Below are 9,496 nucleotides of genomic sequence, written 5' to 3'. Positions count from 1 at the left end.
TTCCCTCCGTGGTGCCTGGGGGCGACACCTCTCCCCAGCGCGCTCTGCAGCGAAGCCCACCCCGCCCACACGTTGAAAGAGGCACGTGAGCGATGGGGCGAGACCCTGCCCCCGCACCCCCCATTCCAGGGGCAGGAAGGGGGCTCCAGCACGCAGCCAGCTCCCAGGGGCTGCAATCCCGGCACGCGACCAGCCCCGCCCGTCGGGGGACAGGCCACGCCCCCTCCTCCGGCCCTGCCCTCGCTCGGCCGGTCGGAGGAGCGCGTGACGCGGCACGTAGAGCGAGGGGCACGGGGCGGGGCTGCGGCTCATCCGAGGCGGGGGCGGGGCTGCGCATCCCTTCGACGGCCTCCGCAGCTGGGGAGCCGCCACCGCAGGTGAGGGGGAGGGGCGCGCGCGCGCGCGCGGCGGCCGCCCCGTCCGTTGGGGGGCGAGGGGCACCCCCGGCTCTCGCTGGGGGAGGGGCTTCCCGGGCCGGGGCGCCGCCGGGCTCTGCCCAGGGGGGGAGGCCACAGCCCGTCTCCGCCCAGCCGGGGTCCCCATGGGGGCGGGGGGACGCGTGTGCCCACCCCCACCGACCTCCCCCGCCAGGGGCTGTGGCAGCCTCGGGAGTGCGGGGCTGGCCGTTACCCCGGGGCTGTAGCAGCCGAGCAGACAGCCAAGGCATATCACCAGCCCCGGGGGGGGGTTTCCTAGCTGGGCGCCCTCAGACAGGGCTCCTGAAAGGTTGGCGGCCTGGGCGGAGTCTCCCCTCCCGTCCCCAAAGCCTGGAGCAGGGACCTTTGCAGCTGCAGCCCCGCTGCATAAGGGTCACTGTTCACCTGCATATACTTGGGTTTGGTTTTTTTCCCCTGTGGTGCCCTGAGTGCCTTTCTCCACCTGGATGTAATCCGAGTCGTTTACCAGGGATGTTTTCTCCCTTGCGATAGTGGGATGCCTGCAGGCAGATGGGTGGATCCAGTAGTGCTTTTCTAATGGCTAAAAAAAAAAAAGGGGGGGGGGGGCGGCAGCCCAAGGGTAGACACCTACACGCTGTGGTGATGGATGTCGTTTTGGCAGGTAGCTGTTTATTTTGGTTCTTAAAAAGCTGTCACTCCCAAGCATCTAAGTGAGGAAAGTTGCAATAGGGTGAGACAAAATCAAAATGGAAACTGTATAGGTCTAATTGAAATGCACAGCAAAATTTTTTAGCTGAGAGCAGTACTCCCAAAACTGCCTTAAAATTACCACCTGGCAAGTGGGGAAACACTCCCTCGAAAAGGCCTGGTAGGGCTGCAACAGGTGTTATAGAAACCAACAAAAATAGGTTCCTTTGGACTGTTGCCACCAGGTGGCATAAGAATGGTTGTCGCAGTATGCTGGCCCATTCTTACAAATAGCGCTGCTCCTGAAGACTGCAAGTGCCAACCTGTCAGGTGAGAAAAATAATTTTGTAGGAAGAGCTGTTGAAGGGGACAATGTGCAGGCTTCTGGTGTTAGTCAGTGTTACTGTCAGCAAATGCAGAATGGGCAGTACACACAGGCAGACTTCATCTGTTCTCTGGCATCCTCTGGTTAGTTTGGATAACCTCTACTTCTAATGCAATTTCCCAGTTAGGGTTGTTACTGCTGGTGATGCTGCTTCCAGTCATATCCACCTACACAGTATGTCTTTTGTTTTAAACTGTTCCTTCTGGTCGAACCAGACAGAATTAATTAATGGTATGTGTGCAAGATACCCTTTTGTCTTTTGCTAAGCATGTCTCATGTACCCAGGCCTTTACATTTACAATCAGTTCTATTACTGACATGTTAAACTGATTTGTAGCATTCTGCTTACCACATGTCAGGGGTTCTTTTGCTGTTTGAGAATATTCTCTCTCTTGTTTGGGGGCAGCTTTCCTTTCTCAGACTAAGGTAACTCTTCTTCCCCAATTTCTCTTCTCCGCTCAGTACACACAAACCCTTGACCATATGGGATTCATTTCAAATGTTACTCCTGATCTTCCAGTAGGCTGCTGTTCAGCCATGCACAACATTCTGTCCCTGCAAAAACCAAGGTTCCCTTGAAATCTTCTAAATCCTCTTAAAATTCAGCACAGAATACTTTTTTACATTTGAATAGCAGTGCTCTGGAAATAGGGTTGTAAAATGAACAGGCTAACTGATCCCTTGTGTTAACTTCACAAATGATACTGGATTATACATTGTTTATGTCATTTTTCATGTACATAACTTCACTGACACCACATCTCTGGAGTACTCTGCCTCAGAAGCAGTTAATTAAACCAATCTGAAAAGAGCTGAGAAAACAGCAATTGTGATAGCATTTGTATGAAACACTACACATACTCTTCCTTCAATCTGGGTTACAATAGAAGGTGAGACAGTACTAGGCATGTTGTCTTCCCTAGAGAATGAAACAAAACTAGCAAAACAGGATCATTCAGTAACTCTGAGATTAAGGAAAAAAACATATCTAGGGGAAAAATGTCAGTTAACAAGTTATGGGGAAGTAATCTTGTCCACTAAGTAGAACAGCAGTTTGTAAATTGGGAGGATATTTCTTTATAATTGGATTATTAGATGGGTCTAAGGTATCTGATGTCTAATTTAGAACAATGATACATCCTATTAAGGAAGTGTCTCCATTCATTTTCTTTTCTAGATTTGGCCTTAGTATGATGTTCTAGAAAAATTAAAGGGGCCCCAGCTACTTAATTTAGGTCCAAAATTTGTTTTTTTAATGTAAAAAAAAAAACGATTTACAAAACCTAATGTGAACATACTTTTTTAAAATAATGAAAATATTTATCAGTTAAACAATTAAAGCAGGATTTTATGAAGGGAGGAGGAGTTTGGGAGCAAATTACTTATTCCCCTGCGCTTCTGTGAACCCAAACATAAGAGCATTGGATTAGTGCCTGAGAATCAGAAAGTGGAACCACCCACTCAGAAAGATTTGCTTATCTTTTTTTCTTTTAGGCAGACTTCTTGTTCCGGTGCTGGTCAACAGTGATAGTGATGTCAGTAATCCATTGCATGCAGGGGTGTCTGAGGGCGAGCAGGAAATGAAGCAGGTTTAGAGAATAACTTCAGCTGCCTATAAATGAACATCAAAATTCAGGTTAAACAAAATAAGAATATAATTTTAATTTTTTTCTTCTGATCATTTATTTGAGTATTCATCTTCTTTTACTAATGACTGAAGCATCTTACTAACAAAATCAATCTGTTCACCTTTTAAAAAAGATAAAATAAATGTTATTACAAATCCTTGTTCTTGGGCTCTGATGATTTACTCTGAGCTTCATTATAGAGGCAATTGTATTGCTGGAAAGTTCAAATGGAAATGCTAGTTTTGTAGCCAAAGTTTTCAAACTTGGGTGCCTAAATGAGAACACCAAATTCCATAATTGGGCAGTCAAACAGGATCCTGTGGAAGCATATTAAATACTCATTTTAGAGGCAGAATGGAAATAAACATAGAAATAGTCTCTCAAATATAGGTGCCCAAGTTTCAAAATTGAGTTCAAAGTTTGAATGTTATCGCTGTGAGTAATCCTATAACTAAGTAACAAGGACTAAGGTAATATCAGTATTTACCAGTTTAGAATCAACTGGGATAGGTTCTACCAATTTTTCCTTTGACTGACCAGTGAAAGCTGATCTTTAAATAACGGATAGATGGACTGTCACTGTTGGATTGCTATTATATGTCTGGATAGAAGCATACTTTTATTTTTCTCTTTCTAACATTTTTTTTCTTATAAAGTTTGGATGATAAAAGTTGATTAAAGGCCTTTGGAGATGGAGTAGGGAAGTTGCAGAGAAACACTCCTAATAATTCCTTCTTCTCAAAGCCTTACTTTATTGGAAAGAGGGAATTTTTAATGAGATTTTGTCACTATTGGTACTTCACAGATTATGATATTCCATGGTTATCCAAAATTCATTCTTTCTCCCTGAAAGTGACATTCATATAGAATCTGAATTTTGTTAATTCAAAACAAACTCCAATGATCTGAAAGATTTGGGAGTCCCCGGAGAAATGTGGATAATTATCGCTTATCAGTAATAACTGTACATTATTATCTCAGCTTCTGTGAGATAAGAACTGGCAATATAGTAGCCAAAGCACTGGCTTTCAAATGGCAGTGTTATAAATAATACATTACCTGTAAATAAGATTGAAAACCTTTCTGTGGCACAGTGCAAGATGTAACCATGCAGCTGAAGGCTCTTGCAAGCTACCATGCAGTTTTAGGCATGTGAAGAAATTATCATTGAAGGAGTCACTACCAACATTATTTTTTGCTTGAACACTCTTGTGCATTTGGGGGGGGGGTGCAGTGCACATGACTTTTGAGTATCAATTGTATTAGATTAAAAATAGGTCTTTATTTCATAACAAGATTTAAAATAATTGCCAAAGCCAAGTCCTTCTACCTTCATATATTTGCCTGTGCATTTTATATTGTGATGAAAAGAGGGTTATGGAATGAAAGCTCATCATCTTTGTAGTTCTAAGATGTTTTTCTAATTACAGTCAGCGCCCATTTCTACCATTTGCAATGCAAATGTTTCTTATTGTGCATATGAGTAATATGTGGCATGGTCTCTAGGCCAGTCCTGTTTGTCAGACCAAGAAACGCGTTACAATCTGATAAAGCAACAAACCCATTTTCTGTTCTCAGAGGCCATATGCTCTGGGTAAATGAGGTTGGATCGTCTTAGTTTAAAAAAAAAAAATCATCTGATCAGCTAAACACAGATAGATACCACTGCCAAGGAAATGAAGTATAATTTGTCTTTGCGGGGTCTGTCTGTAAACTCTGCCAGTGATGGAAAATAATCTATTTTAGGGTTTTATTCTGCTGCCCATCTGCTGAGTATCTGAGCACCTTATGTGTAAGATCAATAGCAATAATAATACTAGCTCTTACTTATCATTTTTCATCTATACATCTTGGAGCACTGTACAAAAGAGGTCAATATCATTATCCTCATTTTGCAGATGGAGCAAACTGAGACAAAACAGAGGTATCCTGATGTGCTCAAGGTCACTCAACCTGCCAATGGCAGAGCCAGGAATAGAACCAGGTCTTCTGACTTCCGGTCTAGTGCTATATCCATTATACAACACTGTCTTGTAGTGCCCAAAAGTGAAGTCCCAAGTGGACTTCATGGACTCATTTCTCCCTTTCAAGGGTCAAAATTCTCTTAGGAGTAAGGTTTTTTTTGTGGGGGTGGAGGGTCATCAGAATTTGGGAATCAATGTGGTGTTTGAATTGCGAGTTTCATTTGTGCGGAAAAATCATTTACAAAATTTTTTTTTTAATGTTTCCTGAAGATGGTCAGATTGTGGATTCATTTGATCTCCTCTGGAAGATTGTTGCATAGTTGTATCCACTCTGTAATGGTGGTTTTATAGCAGCTTGAAAGAAGGAACTTGGAGTGATGCAGAGCTGTATAAAATATTAAAGAAGTACATTTTCTTTGTTGGGATGATATTGTGTAGTCAGATACACCCACAGCCCTGCAAACATAGGGACCTCTGATTACACCAAAATGTAGTAGTAAAGGAATAGCAGTATTTCTAGCAGAAATATAGGATCCTCTGCTCTCTATTTCTCACATTCTGCTGATTACTCTAGTTTGCAGTTTCCTGGCTTGTTATTAACCTATTCTTTACCACGACTGATGCTTCCCCTTTGTCCACCTCCACAGCCTGGGCCAACATGCTTTTCTTCCAAGCTCCAGAAGAGGTAACAAGATATTAGATGACTAACTGCCTCTGTTTCTACCAGATTGTGTCCAATTGTCCAGATCGCTCTTGGTCCTTGAATGACTTCATAATACTTTGCCTCTGTGCTGCAGAGCCGTTTTGTCTTACGTTTACTGAGGCAAAATATTTTGAATCCAAGCGAAGATATTGTTAAACTTGAACAAGTAAAGTCACAGGTTGTTATGATGCTTTGCTCCATGTGTTGACCACATAGGGCAGCCCAGAGCATCACATGGCACCTCAGTGCTGGAAGCTGAATGTAGTTCTTTAGTCTGGTCACTAGTGTCTCAGACTAATGTGTTTCTCTCAGGTGTTGTCAAGAATGATCTCTAGCCACTAGATAATAGTGACCGCAATATAGTTCTTCATCCTTGGACGTGGAATCATAAAACAATGACACTAAACTTTGGAGAAAAAAAATTTTTTAAGTGGAAACTATTGAAAAAGAATCTAAAATCAAACATAAATAGATTAAAATCCTTGGATTTAGCATGGAAGCTACGATATCTTTGCAGAGTTCCAGAAGGAATGCCTAGCCCTAAACAAAAAAGGAAGCTGCAAGGCAAAGACATCACTAGAATGCCTAAGTGGCAAGATTCAAGAGGTAACTCAAGCCCAACAGTTACCCTTCAGATAATGGAAAACCAATAGGAAAGAGCATAGACTATTGCAGGTAAAATGTAAGATGGAAACTGGAAGGGTTAAGAGAGAACAATTAACCGAAGACATGAAAACCAATTAGAATAAATTGGCTCTGGACAAAAGACTAGAGGTTGAGGATAGTTCCCTTGATTACAAGTCTTCTGAGGGAGCTGTTCTCCAAGGAAAGGGTTCCTCTTATTACTTTCCCACCTTTTGTTGCAGGACTCTCTGTGGGAACAGTATATAAATCTCAGTAATTCCAGCTCCTGAATGTTACTAATCCCAAATCTCCCAATGGAGCCTCTACCATGATTTCTTCTTTTACGTTTGCAGTGTTTGAGCTGCAGAGAGCAAACACAATGTTTTAGGGTCCCAGTCTGATCTGCTCCATTAGGCAAAACTGATATGCTCCGTCAGGCAAAATCACCTGGATATTCAATATTGATGTAGGGTCTAGGACTGCTTTTAGCTATCTTCATTACAAAAAGGGCATCTGCTCCATTGCTTTAGCTTTCACAGGTCTTTAATTGAGGATGCTACATTTTGTTTGTTCGGAGATCTTCTGCTAAATCATCTTGCCCATTTCCTGGCTCCAACAGATGAAACTTTCCCTGGCATTTGTGGTGAGTGTGGAGTTAACTCTGTTCCTGTTGTGCCTTTTGATGTAAAACACATTCCACTAGCATAAGACACTTGTTATAAACCTTTATGCTGTACTCTTTAAAATAAGTTGTGTATCTTTTTGTAATACGCACGATTGTAATCTGTTATCTTCAGTACTGTATATTTCCTCCCTAGGATGTTTATGGAAAAGAAATACTGACAGTTTTTCCTATAAACATGTTAAAAATATGTGTAGTCACTAGGCAAGAAATGACCTTGTTAATTTCAACATCCAATAAAATATTGGTGGTAGGATCAAGCAGTTCTTAGGGAAATCTGATTAGGGAAAATGGAATATTTTCAAGATAAGAGGCTACAAACAGTGGAATATGAAAATATAGTAGCTAAGTGACCTTTTAAGGTACTTACCCCTCCTTTTGTGCTAAAAGTGAGTTGGGAGAATGGTTAATATCCCCAGTGGAATGCACATGCAAAGTATTCTGGTGTGTGTTGCTTTTGGAGTAGTAGAGAAGGGAATTCTTTGCAGTTAATATAGCTGGAGCGTTCAAGTAAAAAAATATTTGGCACCAAGAGCTATTCCAAAGCTAAAAGTTGAGAGGTTTATTAATGGATAATACAGTCTTCTGTTAGGTCTGTATTTCCCATCATGAATAATTAAAGATTTTTATTTTGGGGCTGGTTGGGGCTCAATTCTGCTTGCGGTACATCAACTGGCAGAAAAATTAAACTGTTTCCTTTTCAGAAGAAATAGAGGCCAGTTGGTTGCTTCATGAAACGCTTGTTTTGATTGTTTTCATCTATTGCCGTGTCTGTCAGAAAGACACTGAGGTGGCTGTTGCTATTATAAGCCATGCTTTCCTTTTTGTTCAGTCTTTTTAAAAACACTTTTTTAGGGGGTTGGGGATTAATGGAAGCTAGGGCCAGTGAAAGGTGTTGAACTGACAACCCATGGAGACTGCAGTTCTCCAGCTGCAGGACAGATATAGTATGGGAGGCTTTCTACCCTCAGCATTCCTCAAATCTGAGCTGGATGTATAGACTCACCTCTAGAAGGTATTTTGGTATCTATGTCCATTAAATCATTAGTTGTTAATGTTAACTGCCCACTGCACCTTGAATAGTCTCTTGCAACATGTTAACTCATTATTTGTTCCACCCTTGTATTAGCTGTGACACTCTGAGTACCTTTCCCAGACCTGAAGATGAGCTTTGCGTAAGCTCAAAAGCTTGTTTCCTTCACTGGCACTAGTTGGTCCAGTAAAAGATATTACCTCACCCACCTTGTCTCTCTAATATCCTGGGACCAGCATGGCTACAACAAGGCTGAGACTGCCAACAAGATTGCTAGTTTTGGTGATTTTTTTAATTTTTTTATAATGTTTAAATTCTATTCTCTGTGGGTTCTTATGCTGTGTCCATCACTGTAGTGTCTGATGGGATCCCCCGGAGATCAGGAGTTAGACCACCAAACTCACTTCACATAGCCTGCTAAGTAACCATTGATGGTGGTTGAAACTCTCCTACAGGAATAATGTTTCAGTGGTTAGGATGCTAACTTGGGAAATCTAGCTTCAATTACCTGTTCAGCCACAGACTCCCTATATGATCTTGGGCAAGACACTTAGCCTCTCTGATCCTCTCTTTCCTCTGTGTAAAATCGGGACAATAGCACTGCCCTTCCTCACAGGGATATCATGAGGATACACACAGTAAAGATTGTGAAGTGCTCAGATTCTTTGGTAATGGGAGGCCATATAAGTATTGTAGTACATAGCTAAGTTGAGAGTGCTGGTGTATCTGACATTGGGGGTGCTGATGGTTGCAGTTTTTTAAAAAAAAGCTGTTGTAGACATACGTGGACACTATCAGGGATAGCTGGTCCAAAATTAGGGTTTTTTTGGTCAGGTGGCAGAGGGTAAAGTCAATTCTCTCACTCCCTTTCAGATAAATGATTTGGTCATATTATTACTATTAATTTATTTTTTTAAATAACTCAGTGCTGGTATCTGTTACCTGTGAGCAGCTTGGCTTTGATAAATAAGTGACATCAGATAAGGAAGCAGATCACTGTTAATGTAGAAGCTTAAAAACAAGAGACACTTGAAGTGCTAGGTTTTGAAGGACTACTGCAGACGGGATCCGAGAATGGAGAAAAGACTCCAGGAACTCATGCTCCTTCAACCAGAAAGGGTAGGAATGTGGGGTGGAAGCAGATGGTAGCTAATTACAAAGAGCTAAATTGTTGTGGGAGAGGCTACTGGTAGCCTGTTTTCCTGTGAAATGGAAATAAAAACTGCTTAATAATACAGTTCACAGGTTGGTTATACTAAAAACTGCAGAGTTTCTTTATTTTACTTTCTGACAGACTGAGAGCAGTGGTGATGGGTTTTGAAGGGAATTCAGTCCCCAGGCTGGAGGGATGATGAGGACACCCTGTGGATGTGTTGGAAATGAGGCTAGAAT

At 42.0% G+C, this 9,496-nt stretch overlaps 1 protein-coding gene across 10 annotated transcripts in view; it reads left to right on the top strand.

Moving 5' to 3' along the window:
• Nucleotides 1-303: 303 nt before the first annotated feature.
• The window catches only part of KCTD7 (potassium channel tetramerization domain containing 7), a 29,380-nt gene continuing 20,187 nt past the window's right edge, over nt 304-9,496 (top strand). For 4 of the 10 annotated variants that reach the window (XM_073315075.1, XM_073315074.1, XM_073315073.1 and 1 more), the window contains exon 1: nt 5,710-8,386. The gene's annotated coding sequence lies outside the window, so the exon portion shown is untranslated. Of the gene's footprint in view, nt 378-2,964; nt 3,107-5,709; nt 8,387-9,496 lie in introns of those variants that run through there. The other 6 variants (XM_073315065.1, XM_073315067.1, XM_073315064.1 and 3 more) reach the window with 6 other exon arrangements.

Source organism: Lepidochelys kempii, chromosome 17 (assembly GCF_965140285.1).
Source record: "Lepidochelys kempii isolate rLepKem1 chromosome 17, rLepKem1.hap1, whole genome shotgun sequence".
NCBI lineage: Eukaryota > Metazoa > Chordata > Testudines > Cheloniidae > Lepidochelys > Lepidochelys kempii.
This window is presented reverse-complemented; position numbering and strand designations above follow the sequence as displayed.